At 34.2% G+C, this 15,890-nt stretch overlaps 1 pseudogene; it reads right to left on the reverse strand.

Moving 5' to 3' along the window:
* Positions 1 to 13,847: 13,847 nt before the first annotated feature.
* On the reverse strand, positions 13,848 to 14,948 carry LOC113494909 (annotated as a pseudogene).
* Between the last annotated feature and the right edge of the window lie 942 nt (positions 14,949 to 15,890).

Below are 15,890 nucleotides of genomic sequence, written 5' to 3' on the forward strand. Positions count from 1 at the left end.
TGGACCGTCTGTTTTTCAAAGGGCAATCACGAAGGCCGTTCAACACTTAAAGTTTCTACTAGTCTATATCGATGACATTCTCATTCCATTTTCAACGATAGATGAGGGTCTGTGTTATTTAAACGAAACTGTTCAAGCACTGTCCCATGCCGGGTTCACTATAAATATCAAAAAATGTAAATTTTTCGTCGAAAGCATAGAATATTTAGGTAGAGTTATTTCACGAGAAGGTGTTAGGCCAAGTGATACAAAGGTAGCTGATCTAGTAAACTCCCCTGTCCCTAGTAACGTAAAACAGGTACCTCAGTTTATGGGTCTTGCCAGTTATTTCCGCAAATTTATCCCAAATTTCGCTGCTCGTACTGCTTCCATAACAAAACTGACTAAAAATAATGAAAAGTGGGAGTGGGGAGCCCAACAGGATGCGGCTAGAGATTATGTTATAAAACATTTATCTTCTAAACCCTTATTAACTGTGTTTGATCCTAAGTTTCAAACGGAACTTTATACAGACGCTAGCTCTCTAGGTTATGGTGCAATTCTTGTACAAAAAATAAATAATAATAAGAAAGTAATAGCCTACTTCAGCAGACGTACATCACCTGCAGAATCTAAATACTGTTCGTATGATTTAGAGACTTTGGCAATTTTTAATGCATTAAAACATTTTAGGGTATACCTTCTGGGTATTAAATTCAAAATTTTTACAGATTGTAATTCTATTAAAGCTACAATGAATAAGAAAGATTTAACTCCCCGTGTTGCCCGATGGTGGACCTTTTTACAAGACTTTGATTTTGAAATAGTATATAAAAAAGGTAAATACATAGGCCACGTTGATTTTCTTAGCCGTAATCCTGTTGAGAACCCCAGTCCTCTTAAATCTAATAATAATGAGACTCAAAGTGAAACTAAGGTTGTTAATTTAATTGAAGAACCACAGTCTTGGTTAGAAATTGCACAACAAAACGACCCAGAAACTCAAAATCTGATTTCTCAAGTTGTATCCGGTGAACTAGATGAAAATCGATACTTCTTACATAATCATTTGTTATTTTATAAGGTCAGACCCAATCAATCAAAGCTGTATGTTCCTAAAGGCACAAGATTTAGACTTTTAAGACTTTTTCACGACGAGAACTGTCATGTAGGATTTGACAAAACTTTCAAAAAACTTTCTGAATATTTTTGGTTTCCTCGCATGTCCGCTTTCATTAGAAAATACTTAAAACACTGCTTAATATGTATCGAACGTAAAGGTCATTCAGGTCCCAAGCAAGGGTTTTTACATCCTATTAATAAAAGCCCAATTCCTTTTCACACGATTCATATAGACTGTACAGGTCCATTTACACTAACCAGCGAAGGTTTCAAATATATTCTACTTATAGTGGATGGATTTACAAAATTTTGCTTATTGAAACCTCTCAAAACTCTTAATGCCCAAGAACTTGTACCCATTATAAGAGAAACCATTACTTTATTCGGAACTCCGTCAACAGTAATAACAGATAGGGGAACTAATTTCAGCTCCACCCAAATTCGTTCTTTATTTAATGAATTACATATTGAACACCATATGATTTCCACGGGTACACCAAGGGGTAATGGACAAGTGGAACGGTATGTTAGTACTGTTATCGACATGTTAAATACTACATGTAATGGCTCGTCAGACTGGCCAAGCGGGTTGTGGAAAGTACAGCAGTCAATTAATACCACTGTCCAGAAATCTACCGTTTAATCCGTTTGCTCATTGGTTGTAATGCTAATATTCCGTCTATCCAAGCTCATCTAAATGATATTATTATTTCCGAAAATAACTTTGATGTAAGGGCGGACCGCGAACTAGCTTATCAGCGTTTATGTTCAGAGGCCGATAAATTCAAAAACCGTTTTGATGTTGTAAGGCGAGATAACAAGGTTTTTAATGTTGGTGACACCGTATATGTAAACCAAGACCATAGGCGTCGTGATAGGCTAAGTCCCAGGTTCAAGGGTCCTTACGAAATAATTGGCATTCTACCACATGATAGGTATTCTCTTAGAGGAGTAGGTAACCTAAGGAACATAACCATAGCTAAAGATAAATTGAGATTATGGCCAGGTGTATGGGTTGACGAGAATAATGTTTAAAATTATAAAGATTTAAGTTTAAAAATTGTATTTGTGTCATATAGTGATTATAATTAATGATTTGTTAAGAACAATGTATATTTGATCATGTTTAATTAAACTGTTTGTTTTCCTTCAACACCACATGTTATGATGAATGTGAAATTGGAACTGCTGAAGTTAGTTGTTTTATTCTAGCCTGTCTCATGCGCAGCAGGTGTGGGGCTAGATTAATGTCTTAAACAACTGACCGTTGTTATTTCGTCATCTTAATGTGAAAAGATCGACGGTAACAATGTAAAAAAATGTATTAGACTAAGTATTATGTATGTTGATCATTAAATGTAAGGTAATTTGTACTTCGAGAACGAAGTACATGTCAGTATGGCCGTGATGGTATCTGTAAAATTATTTTGATGTGATTCAAATTTTCAATTGATCTACCCTCAAAGATTAAAATAGATACTTTTTAACAGAACTTCCGGTATGAAATATTATTATGTCGGTTATTTAAATATTAGTAAAATATTAAATATTAATTACAAATCATCAAAATAATAATTTAAAGTGTTAGTAGTAATTTTAAAATGTAACTTATTTTAACGGATGCTGTTATTAGTTGTCAATTGACTTAGACGGTACAGTATAAAAGCGATGGACGGTGCGTCGCAAGCGAGTTGAGCTTCGACTACGGAACGGACTACTTCTCTTCAAAGTTAAGTCTCTTGTTTTATTATTAATTGATTATGATATGATGACGATGTGTTTTTTATGTATTATACAATACAATTATTATGTTTTATGTACATTATGTGTTATGTATAAAAGTAGGAATGGCAATATCACTTATGTAGTTGTCTATTCCCCTTGCCTTGTTATAATTAAAATATACAGTTATCATGTTTCATGAAAAATAGACCTTGAGATTACAACTATATTTACATTTAGTAAACAGTAAATTGCAGAAATAAAATAAATTTAGATACATATTTGTTTCCTAATTATTCTCCTAATTATTTCATTTTCCCTGTAGTAAAATTCATTAGTCAAATGTCAAAATTACATCATGAGTAAAACAGTCAAAACAAAGCTTATATTGCTGTCCTGGCCTCTCATCACTAACGTGGTCTGTAGCATTTTCTGACAAGCGCGTGTGCGACGGAGTGGGGCAGCGGCGCAGCGCACGCCGATGGCCAGTGGTGTGTGAGCTAGTTGTCTAACCGCCCGCGTCGCGATTCTCGTAACTTATGCTAACTTGTGCTTTTGTGTAATTAGATAATATAGTTATTTTTCATCTTGGAAATATACCAATCATTTATGCTTTCTTTCCGCCTCCGTTCATTTCTTCGCCTTTCGCTTCACTCATGCTACGGCTACGATAAACACCTGCTTATCGCTTAAAGCTGCCATCACGGGTTCGAGACCCGTCCGTGGAAATCGGTAGGTTTCCACAAAACCAATGTAAATTGGTCGATCAAGCACGATTTTCGTTTGGTGTAACTGAATTGCTACTAAAGAATCAGAAAATATAGATAAGTTTTTGAAATTTGGAGCACTTACATATTTTTCAGCTCCACAAAGTTTATTAGTTTTATTATAAATATCTTTCCATACATTTACTAGTTTGAAATCTACTTGTTTTCTTTTATTTTCAATAGTTTTTCCAAATATTGAGTTATTTTGTTTCTTAAAAAAGTCTCTTTCGAAATCGGAAGACGCTTTTTGTCTGAGAGTAGTATTCAACAGGATATAGGGAGCTAAGAATGCACTTTGTTCAAATGATAGTATTCTATATATCTTAAGTAAAATAAGTCCATTTTTTATACATTCTTTTAAATGAACATAGTGAATGATATACATATTTATGTTTATCATAGAAATTAGCAATTAGTTTAGCATTTCTGCTACCTGGTGGAGCAAATTTTTCGGCGGCAAAAGGTAAATCCATATGCGCTTTGTGAATTTTATTAGGATACCATTAGTCAACTTCTAAAATAAATCCAGTTTTACTATCATTTAAGATATGCATTACATTAAAATTATTAATTTCATCTTCGTTTAAAAATCTAAAGTTTCGAGTAGGAAGCGGTTGCATCATAGCATAACCATATAAATTTACACAATCAAGATAAATTAAATAGCTATCAGGTTCCTTATTGTTATAATTTGGAAGGTTTTATTATTTGCCTTTGCATATCTTAAAGAAGACTGAGCAAGGCCACCCCTAATGCCTTTTTCTAGACATTAGACATTAGCATTTGATACATATCAATATCTGAAATTAAGTCCAAATTAATTTTGGTATATAATAACATTGCATCCCAGCTCAATGAGGGAGATGATACATAATAACAAGGATCGAGGTTATAATATTTTAAACTCATCGTTCTAAACTTTTCAAAAACATCACACAATAGTAGAACATCGCATTTCAAATATAAGTCTGTGTACTCCCCTAAATTAGAAATATTAAATGCATTCCATACTTTTAATGCATGATTATAATCTTCATCTGAAATAGATTGGGATGTGAGTTTATTATAAAATTTTGATGAATCTGGCAATTCAGTTTCTTTATACCGATGCCATGAATTGATGTAGTCATAACAGTATACACCTTTCTTGCATGCTAAATTAAATAAGTGATCATCTTTAAAAAACTCTCGTACATTTTGAAAATCTTCCGTTTGCATAGTTTTTATTAGATTATCTAGACTTGAACTTAAAAAATTAAAAGAATCTATAAACTTTAACTGGGCTACATTTTTTTTATCAATCGGGATAAATTTTGTGAACGAAATATATTTTTCTTTGTTTTTTGGAATGAGATTTATACGACCGCAAACAGCTGAAAGCTCTTTTATAAACAAATGACAATCATAACCAGAAAGATTATGAAATATAATAGGTATAAATGGGCAATATTTTGCATTTAAATTACATGTATTATGTGCTGGTCCTCTATACATTCCTGTTAAATGATCATGATCTGCAACAATTGAGTCAGTATCATTAAATGATTTCTTACATATGTGACATTGTTTAGCATTTTTTAAAGCAGTTTGTTGATCTTTGTTTATTATCATGGGTTTTATCGCGGACATTACTTTATAAAGTCTTATTACATCCTGACTTATAGCTTCAATGAACTTTTTGGAGCAGTCTGGCCCCCTATATGATCTAAACATATTTAATTCAGGTTTAGACTGACAAAAAATGTAATATCCATAGCAACTTGCCTCATGGATTTGTATATTTTTAACACACGGGGACTTATTTTTATCAGAATATTCCCGTAAAAGACTTTCGAAATCGCAATATATATTATAACAATTGGGACTCTTTGAGTCCTATTAAAATTTGAAAACCAGAGTTTTATTAGTTATCTTCGGGAATTATTATTTAGTCATCTTCGGGAAGTATAGTCTGCACTCATACACAGCTATGATTCAATTGTTTTTCTAATGTTTCAAAATGCATGAAACATTCATCACATAAATATATTTTAGACTTATGTTTTGTAAGTTGTCTGTGTACAAGCTTACTAAAATATTTAATTTAACAAAATGACTTTTACCGTTATTATGGATATAAAGTAAATTAACATGAAAAACCTTTATTTTTAAAGATTTATATAAAGGTCCTGTTACATAGTCATTCTGTTCCAAACCATAGATGTTAACACTAACGTTTGGATTTAAGTCTTCAAATAATTTTATATGGTCTAAACGGACTGGAAATGTCCTGTTTGCTATGTTTAACACTTTTGAATAGTGAGGATATGGTGGAAGTCTATTTGAATTATGCTTTGCTGGGTACAAATAAGCTACAATGCTCCAAAGAAAACAATAATTGTCTTTATTGACTATGTTTAGACATGATTTTGTATTTTGAATTGACTTAGGTAATTTTAAATAGGAACCGGCTCTCAAAGGACTGTATTTAACAAAATTAATTTCTAAATGACTTATAGATTCAATCGTCCACCCTGACTCACTTAGTTCGAACTCTGAACATTTACTTAATATTTTTTCCGCAACTGCTTGATAAGTGGATAATATATCTGTGCTTTGAAGGATAATTGTATATCTCGTGTTAAATGATTTAAGACTTATTTCGTTATTTTTAGGTAAATTGTACGAAACAAAAAGTTCGAAATTAACTTTTAAAGAAACATGTTGTTTTAATAACTCTTTGATTAGATAGCAACAAGTGTCTGAAATTTCATTTAAAAACTTTTCAGGAGTAATAGTAAAACTTTGAAGGGTTATTTTATAACTGACTATTTTGTTTTTAAAAGCACAAGCTATTATACGACTATTATCAAATTGAGTTTTTATGAGGTTATTACATTTGTGGTGCGGATGGGTGATGGGGTGTTCGTCAAGCGGGTCCGGATAAATAAAAGTTCCAACAACTTCACGACACGCAATATGTATATTATTCAACCACACATAGTTCACATACACACAGTCTTATAGCACAAGCAGAGCTATAGAATAGAAGGAGTGCTTGAAGGAGAAAGGTGGATAGGCAAGCGATAGCGATGACGATACAATAACAATAACACGCTGGTGTGCGCGGTAGCCGTACAGCATTCGGTTAGCGGGCGACACAGGCTTCGCGAGCGAGAGTAGTGGCCGACTGGCGCGGCGCGGTGAGTAGCTGCGCGCGCGACCGACGTAAGACCGATCCGGTTCTAACCGGAGATGCAACGCGTTTCCAATGCGCCTTGTCGCAATGTGTATGTCGTCGTATTAGATCATAAGTAGTTTTATGTGTAGTGATATTTTGTTATTATTGTAAATATATGTATATAGGTAATAAGGTTTTTTGTGTATAATATATATATATATATATATATATATATATATATATATATACATATAATAAAATTGTAGAAAAGTGAAAACTGTACATTGAATATTTAAAAAAAAGAATAATTGCAGGGTGGTCTACGAACGATTCCGATGCCGAAAATATGATTTTTAGAATTTTTGTCTGTTTGTCTGTTTGTCTGTTTGTCTGTTTGTCTGTTTGTCTGTATGTATGTCCGGAAAGATCTCGGAAAGTACTGGATAGATTTGATTCAAATTTTCAGAGAATATCAACAAGAGGTCCGGTCAACATACTTTTTACTTATTATCCCGCTTTTCGTTACAGGGGGTGAGCAGGAGCCTTTTATATCTATAAACAAATATCAAATTATCTCATAAATCACTGAATATATTTCGTTCAAATTTTGCATGAACCTTATCGTACACATGATACAACAGATATACAAAAACCATAAAGCTACTATGCAGAGGGCAGTAGGGCTACGAGCAGTAAAGTTTTAAATTTTTGGATTCACCCGTAACATCGTGTAATACAATTATGAGGTGTATTTTCACCCCATTAAGTAGTAGGCAGCACGGTCATCAATTTACACAAAAAACATCACGCTATTTATCTTAAGAATTTTGGCATAGCAATAATAGGATTTTTCGAAAATAAATAATTTTCACAAAATTAGTCATTTTATTCTCTTCCAAGTCTATATAGGCCTACCGCGACTATTTCACAAGTAAAATAAAAGAAACATAAACTAATACGTTTTTTTTATGCAACTGTACCGTAATCGGTACATTCTTGAAAGAAAGGAACTTAAATTACTTTTGTTTTTATTGATGTACTAAAATCACTCAAGTTCGAATGTGGAATGCCGTAATATGATTTTGTATTTATTTACGATAGGAGTATATACCTATGTTTTTAGCTCGGTAATGTTGGCGATGCTACTTCAAGATCAAAACATTCGTAGTGACACTCAACCCAAAGTTGCATGTAGTTCACATTGATCTCATCTATAATTACGCATAACAAAAAATTACTGAACGACAGTTAATTATTACCTTGGTTCATCTGTAACAACTAGCAACAAAAATATAAACTTTCAAACGAAAAAAAAGCCTTTCAAACAATGAAATAATGTTTTCTTAAATTTGCAACATTACATAGGCCAAAAGTATTTCGGATAAAAAAGCCCTGAACTTGCATAAAAGTTGCATAATAGGTATGCAATGTGAAAGATCTATAAGACCAAAGCTATCAATGAATAAGAGCGTACGCTAAACCGTTTTTGACATTATGTGTCTATTGATAGAACAATGTCTACTGATTCCTGTGATTTATCAATATTTTAACGATTTGATCGGTCTACATCCGCCATTATAGAGACCGCACACGTGGTCCTTCCAAAAAATTCCTTTAACACTTTATTGTAATGTCTACTTATTTAAAATTTTCTTCTTTCGTAGCCTGGTAAAAACAGGGGAAGGAACAAGACTGAATGAGTTTCTGAGATCCCAAAGCTAAGCCGACGAGGATTTGGAACATATTTTTGGAAATTTCCCCAATAAGGCTGATAATAGCGTGTAGCTATCAGCACTTACATCCGTCATACAATGTCTGGTCATTTTGGCTGTCGGTATCGACAGCTTAACCTCATAACCAACCTCATGTAGTCTTTATTTAAGTTCCATTTATGCAGTAGGGATGACGGTAGGTATTTTACTTCAATGATCGTCAGGTAGGTTAACGAATAAAATACGTAATTTTTCTTTGTAAATTGGTACAGTAAATAGAACTCATGCGCATGAACTCACTTTTATGTTTATATTTTGCTTTGTCGTAACATCACAAATTAGACATATCCTATACTAAAGATTTTTGTCATTCTCAATTTTAAAAAAAGGGGTGTCTGATTGTTTTTTATTATCACGCTATTTTTTTATCAGCAATTTAAAGGCAAATCATGATCAAAACATCAGGGGGCCAATATAACACGTTTACCAACTTTTTTATTTTGGAAATATTCCAAATGTTTGTGAGGAAGATCAGTTTTAATATTAAGAGGACAATCAAACATAACGTGTTTCAGGAAACCGTTTATTTGGGCGCAATTTTGCAAAATCTTTTATCTTATGACACTATGTAAAATCCACAGTTACCGAGCCCGACTCTCACTTCACCAAGTCCGTCCACAAAAATAATTTGACATCTTCTTTATATCGTCAGAAAACATCGTGTGTGAAAATAACAACTGTCTGGCTATCACTGTTCCTGAGAAACAGCCAGGTGCCAGACAGACAAACGGACACCGGGGCCTCAGTAATATGGTTCTGGTTTACCTCTTTGGTTACAGTACAATAATAATTTTATGATACCGCATAATAACTGTCATAATCCCTCTAGCAATTTCAGGTGTAGGCCGGCCCAAGAACAAACGTGCTCGAAAATCATAACCCACCCAATTAAAAAATGGAAAACCCTCGAAAGTAAAACATTTTTAGCAGAAGTGCTAAGACTGAGTTATACCTTCTGTTATTTTTTACTACTAATCCCCCCCCCCATTTTTAAAAGGCTCGATTTGTCAAACATGTCTAAACGAACACTCGCACATAATTCATGTTTAAATTAAAATAGTTCAATTCGTTCGGAAGCTATGATGTCACAGACAAACAGGCAGGCAGATATGTCAAAGTTATAAACCCCTCTTTTTGGGATTAAATAAGAAAAAGTCATTAAAACAGCTGTGAAATATTTGACACCAGGATAGTATCGAAAACGATGAAATGTGTTTGATTCAAACATTTGATAGTCTTTGGGCCGCTCAAGATTAATTATAATTTAGAAATAAAAAAGCAAGCTTAAAATATAAAAAACGTGTTTCATTTTCAATATTGCATTACATTTTTGAGATGATCGTTATGATTAAAACTTCATAGTTTTTCACATCTTGAAAATCACGCAGACAAAGTCGCGGGCAACAGCTAGTTGTAAATAAATATGAATTAAAAAATGAATTTATTACGTGTAGATATAAATATAGTAAATTATATATGTATTGTTTATAAATGTGTGACTGAGTAGGCTACACATTTATGAATGTTGGTTTTTTTGTGAGAAGAATAATTGTGAACGTTAATATTACAAGCTTGACAGAAAAACATTTTGGATAATTTCAGAAAAGCTTTAGGTAGGTATTTCTATTTTTTCTTAATCAGAATTTTATATAATTTAATTTTGTATTGTTTTTATTTTTAGGTTTTAATTTAGTTTTTTAAATTTTATCTACTAAGTAGATTCTGTAAGAAAATACATGTAAAATTATTATTGAATCTAACTTATATTTTTTTAATTATACTGTCTTTTTTTATCTAACAAATAGATTCTGTAAGAGAGCAATGCATTTATTAATTGTTGGGTTATAATATGGTTATAAAATTTGTATAGTATTGATAATATGGCTCAATATAAAATAATGACAATTAAAAAATTGGCTGGATGGAGGAGAAATCCTCTTTAACTGTTCCAACCAACTGAGTAATCGCCTTCCAAGTTGGACTATCGTCATTCACTGCTGTTTTAAAACATAGCAGTGAATTTTTCCAACGGTCAGTTGAAATAGCCTCCAACTCCTTGCAATTCGAAATGCGGACCTCAATATAAAATTCTCCTCGTCTTGTAGGGTCACTTTGGATAGTGTAACCAGAACCCACTCGCCGAGACAGATAGCTTTTCAACTTTGCTGCTCGAATTGGTTCACATGGCTCTTCCTCCTGGAAACAACAAAATAATAAGCATTAGTCAATGTAACAAATCAATGTCTCGAAATAAATACCTAATTTTACCATAATTTAAAGATTCATAATAATAAATAATTGGTAATAGACAGACCCAATTAATGTATTGGGCACAAACCGACGATTATTTTTTTGATAATAATAATATCACTGGATATAAGCATTCATAATTTTCTAAATGTATTTATTTCGGCTTAGCACATATAAATTAAATCTTATAGATCTTAAAAAGTATAAACCGCTCGAAACTCCTTTGACAAATTTTAAGTTATTAGGCAGATGCAAACTTTTGATAACATTCATAACATTGTCCTTTTTTCCGTACAGTTAAACTTCATGCATCTGCTATAAAATTGTTCTATAAAGTTTACCTAATTACACTTGGTTAGACTTCATACTTTTTGGTAGTAACTATGCTTTACACCACCACATAAAAAAATACATTGGTTTGTTTTTCTACATTAATTATTAAATAACATTAAATTTACCTCGGAATCAGGGATGATGGCCCGTTTTCTCTTCCTTTTATCAGATGTACACTTAGAGGCAGGCGCAGTCGGAAGATCAGCCTCTGATTCAGACTCACTTCCGGCAGCAGTCGAAAACAGCAGTTCTTGCACTCGTTTTTTTAATTTTCCCTTCGGCTTGGACGGCTTAAATGTCAACGGCTTATTTGAAGGCTTCCGCTTTTGTGATATAGGGATCACTTTACTGTCGGAGTCAAATGGAATGGAAGACCTGAAATAAACCAAAATTATAAAACATTGAAAAGCAGGTCTACTTACAAATTCATTTGTTTACAACTGTAATCACCCTTCCCACCCACCCATTCATGATAATATTAAACCCTCTGACCACTCAAGCTATTTTCCTGCCTGGGAATCGAACTCATACAGTCTCTCTCACTACACTCGCGACTTCTGAGTTCTGAGCTCATGTGACGCGGTCACACCCATATGCATACACTGTTCACAAAATTGATAGAGTTAAATGACACGTACATACTTACTGTTTTTATTTATTAAACACAATGATTAAACGATGTAAATCAATATAGAAATAACTGCAGAATGCACTGTTAAAAATATTCTGTGAGATGATTCTGAATGACACTGATTTTATACCCCCAAATAGTAAAACGGTATACACACTTGAGAAATGGTAATTAGTTATAGTGTATTTAAAATAAGTCATACATACTGGCATACACTTTTTTATTGTACTATCTATTGATTTTAATCACTTATTTATTGAAACATCATTCGTACTCAATTATAACTTCGCCTTTACTTTCCATTTAGGAGGATATATTATACGGCGGCGCCACACTGTCGGTGAAAACTGAGACGAAATTTTTTAAAGGTAATCGTATGTACTTGCATACAAATGGTATAAATAATTCTAGAGACCAACTACAAATGGTTATTTCATATTAATATTAAAATTAACTTTTATAAATTGAACTCGGAAATATTTTATTGATAAAACGTAAAAAAATATATTTTATGCAAATAAAACGTTGTTAAACAGAACGTGGTTCCTAAAAATTGTATCGTTTTGAAGCCTGTTATAGTTTATTTAGTATACGTAGGAACATAAAGTGAAAATATCATATACCTAAATAATATTAAAATTATCTGTATAGTTTAATATGGAGATATTGTGTTTGTGTTTAGATTTATAGCACTTATATATTTTAGGTTCATATTTTAGTGCCAATAGTATTGAATATAATGTGTTCATACGTTGTCTGTTAAATAGGTGCTCAAGCACCGCATAATTGTTCAGTAATAATAAAAAAATAAATATGATAATCGAAATAAATATACAAATTAAAATGTTATCTATACTTATATCTATACTTATCTATATCTATCTATCTATATATACTTATAATAAATCTGTAGAGAGGTCAATTCTGTACATAAAATATATTTAAAAAATAACTATCAAGGGGTGGTTAGGGATCGCTACTGATGCCAAAAATGCAATCAGTAAAATTTTTGTCTGTCTGTCTGTCTGTCTGTCTGTCTGTCTGTCTGTATATTCGTTATAGAAACAAAAACTACTCGACGGATTTTAACGAAATTTGGCACAATTATTCTTCATACTCTTGGGCAGGTTATAGTATACTTTTAATTACGCTACGACCAATAGGAGCAGAGCAGTGAAGGGAAATATTGGGAAAACGGGGTAAGTTACTCCATTTTTTAAGCTTCCGTCACGTGTGCAGGCTTATAGGTTAAAGCTACATAGAAATCATGTATGACGGAAATATTCTCCCTAAAATTATATAAAAAATATTCCTCGACAGCATATGTCTAACTTTTATGGTTGACTCACAATAACACGTGAAACTCCCGATAGCTTAGCAATTCGGAGATTTCTGATTGTATTTGTCTACTCTAACGTTTACAACACTATCACTCATCCCCAATTAAAAAAGTTAACATTATTACCTATTCAATAAAAAAAGAATCATGTAAATCGGTGTAGAAACACCAAAGTTATACATGAAATAATAAGAAATCGCGCGTGAATACAGAGTCATGCTATAAGGATTATTTTGGTGTATCGGTTGCCGCGCTCGACGCGCGTCGTGGCGGGAGGTATAAAAAGGCGGGGGGTCCGCGCTCGAGCGTCATACAATATTTGGCTGTTGATGCGAATAGACGTTCAGACTGTTCGACCTTATTGACAATCAATAATTGTTATTTGCAAACCGTGCTTATCAGCACGACTTTTAGTCTTTGAATAGTTTATTTTTAGAATTGTTTTGTTGTTAGTTTATATAATAGGTATTAGATTAATAGTATTAGTAGTAGGTACACCTATTAGTTATTTTGGTAGTGTTTAATTGTATTAATAGTTTATTTTCGTAATTGGTAGTGTTTAATTATATTAATAGTTTATTTTCGTAATTTTTATATTATTTATTTTGGTAGTGTTTAATTGTATTAATAGTTTATTTTCGTAATTTGGTAGTGTTTAATTAAATTAATAGTTTATTTTCGTAATTGGTAGTGTTTAATTAAATTAATAGTTTATTTTCGTAATTGGTAGTGTTTAATTATATTAATAGTTTATTTTCGTTATTATTATATTAGTTATTTTGGTAGTGTTTAAGTGTGACGGTCGGAGCGTAGACTTCATCAGACGCGATCTTTCGAGTTGAACATTGATATTCAATGTGCCTCTCACAATGCGGTGATCGCTTCCGGTTTTAACCATATTGATCACAGAGACATCATTGAATATCTGTTTTTTGTTGCTCATGATGAAGTCTATCTCATTTTTGGTCATACCGTCGGGACTCATCCAGGTCCATTTCCTGTGAGGCGGCTTCTGGAAGAAAGAATTCATCATATAGAGTCCTTCTTTTTCCAGAAAGTCGGCCAGCCTCTGTCCCCTGGAGTTCCTCTGCCCATAACCAAATTGCCCCACTTTCAATTCACCATCACTTCTACAGCCCAGCCTTGCATTGAAATCTCCCATAACAACAGTATATTGTGTTTTGGTGTTGTGTATGGCTCTACTTACGTCCTCATACACAGCTTCCACCTCATCATCAGAATGTGTACTTGTAGGGGCGTAGACCTGTATGACCTTCAGCGAATACCGCTTGGATATTCTGAGTATAAGGTACGCTACCCTGTTCGACACACTTCCGATGGACACAATGTTGTTCTTGAGAGACTTGTGGACGATGAACCCGACACCACCTTGGGACTTTCTGTCTCCTTCCCGGAAGTAGAACAAGTGACCGGACTGTAAGGTTATCGTATCCTCACCCTCTCTACGGATTTCCGACAAACCTATTACGTCCCAACACAACTTGCTCAATACTTCTTCCAGTTCAACCAGTTTCTCGTCTGTCCTCAAAGTGCGCACGTTATGTGTTACCAGGGCCAGTGGTCGGTTGGGGTGGTAGCCTGGCGTCTGCCGGAGATTCTTAGCACCCCCTGCCCCACCGTTTATCTGGCTGCTACCGTGGCCAGGACTAGTGGGGCTGCCGGGGACTAGGGGCCTGGTTCCTGGTGCGTTCTTCATGGAGGTATTTAGCCTACTGGTGCCACGCTGGCTAGACGGGTTGGCACAGGGTTTCTTTTGAGTTTTCCTTCTCTGACCTTGATTCCGTTGGCACATTATCTACATATTTGGCCAATGTATCCCTTAGTCGCCTTTTACGACACCCACGGGAAGATAAGGGGATAATTGTATTAATAGTTTATTTTCGTAATTGGTAGTGTTTTATTATATTAATAGTTTATTTTCGTAATTATTACATAATAACTATATATAATTGTAAGTGTAAGGTAGCTTCAGTTACCGTCGATTAAAAATACACAATGCCACCTAAAAAACGACCATCTTTATCTCGAAATTCGAGAGATGCTAAAAGGATGAGAAATGCGCGTTCTCAAGAATCGGCAGAGGAAAGAGCACATCGGTTAAACTCTATGAGAGTTAGTGCCTCAACCTCTCGAGCCAATGAAAGCTCTCCAGAGAGAGAGATGCGATTAGCAGCTGACAGAGCGAGACGAGCTACATCACGGGCGTCTCAAAGCTCTTCTCAACGAGAGCTGAGGCTTACCATTGACCGAGAACAACATGTGTTATCCCGAGATGCTGAAACTGCGTCACAACGAGAATTGCGTCTCACTGCTGACCGCGAACGGCATACATTGTCTCGCGAGTCAGAAACCTACACTGAGAGGGAATTGCGTCTCACAGCTGACCGCGAACGTCATATATTGTCTCGCGAGTCAGAAACCTTCACTGACAGAGAATTGCGTCTCACAGCTGACCGCGAACGTCATATATTGTCTCGCGAGTCAGAAACCTTCACTGAGAGGGAATTGCGTCTCACAGCTGACCGCGAACGTCATATATTGTCTCGCGAGTCAGAAACCTACACTGAGAGGGAATTGCGTCTCACAGCTGACCGCGAACGTCATATATTGTCTCGCGAGTCAGAAACCTACACTGAGAGGGAATTGCGTCTCACAGCTGACCGCGAACGTCATATATTGTCTCGCGAGTCAGAAACCTACACTGAGAGGGAATTGCGTCTCACAGCTGACCGCGAACGTCATATATTGTCTCGCGAGTCAGAAACCTACACTGAGAGGGAATTGCGTATCACAG

Source organism: Trichoplusia ni, chromosome 6, assembly GCF_003590095.1.
Source record: "Trichoplusia ni isolate ovarian cell line Hi5 chromosome 6, tn1, whole genome shotgun sequence".
Classification (NCBI taxonomy): domain Eukaryota; kingdom Metazoa; phylum Arthropoda; class Insecta; order Lepidoptera; family Noctuidae; genus Trichoplusia; species Trichoplusia ni.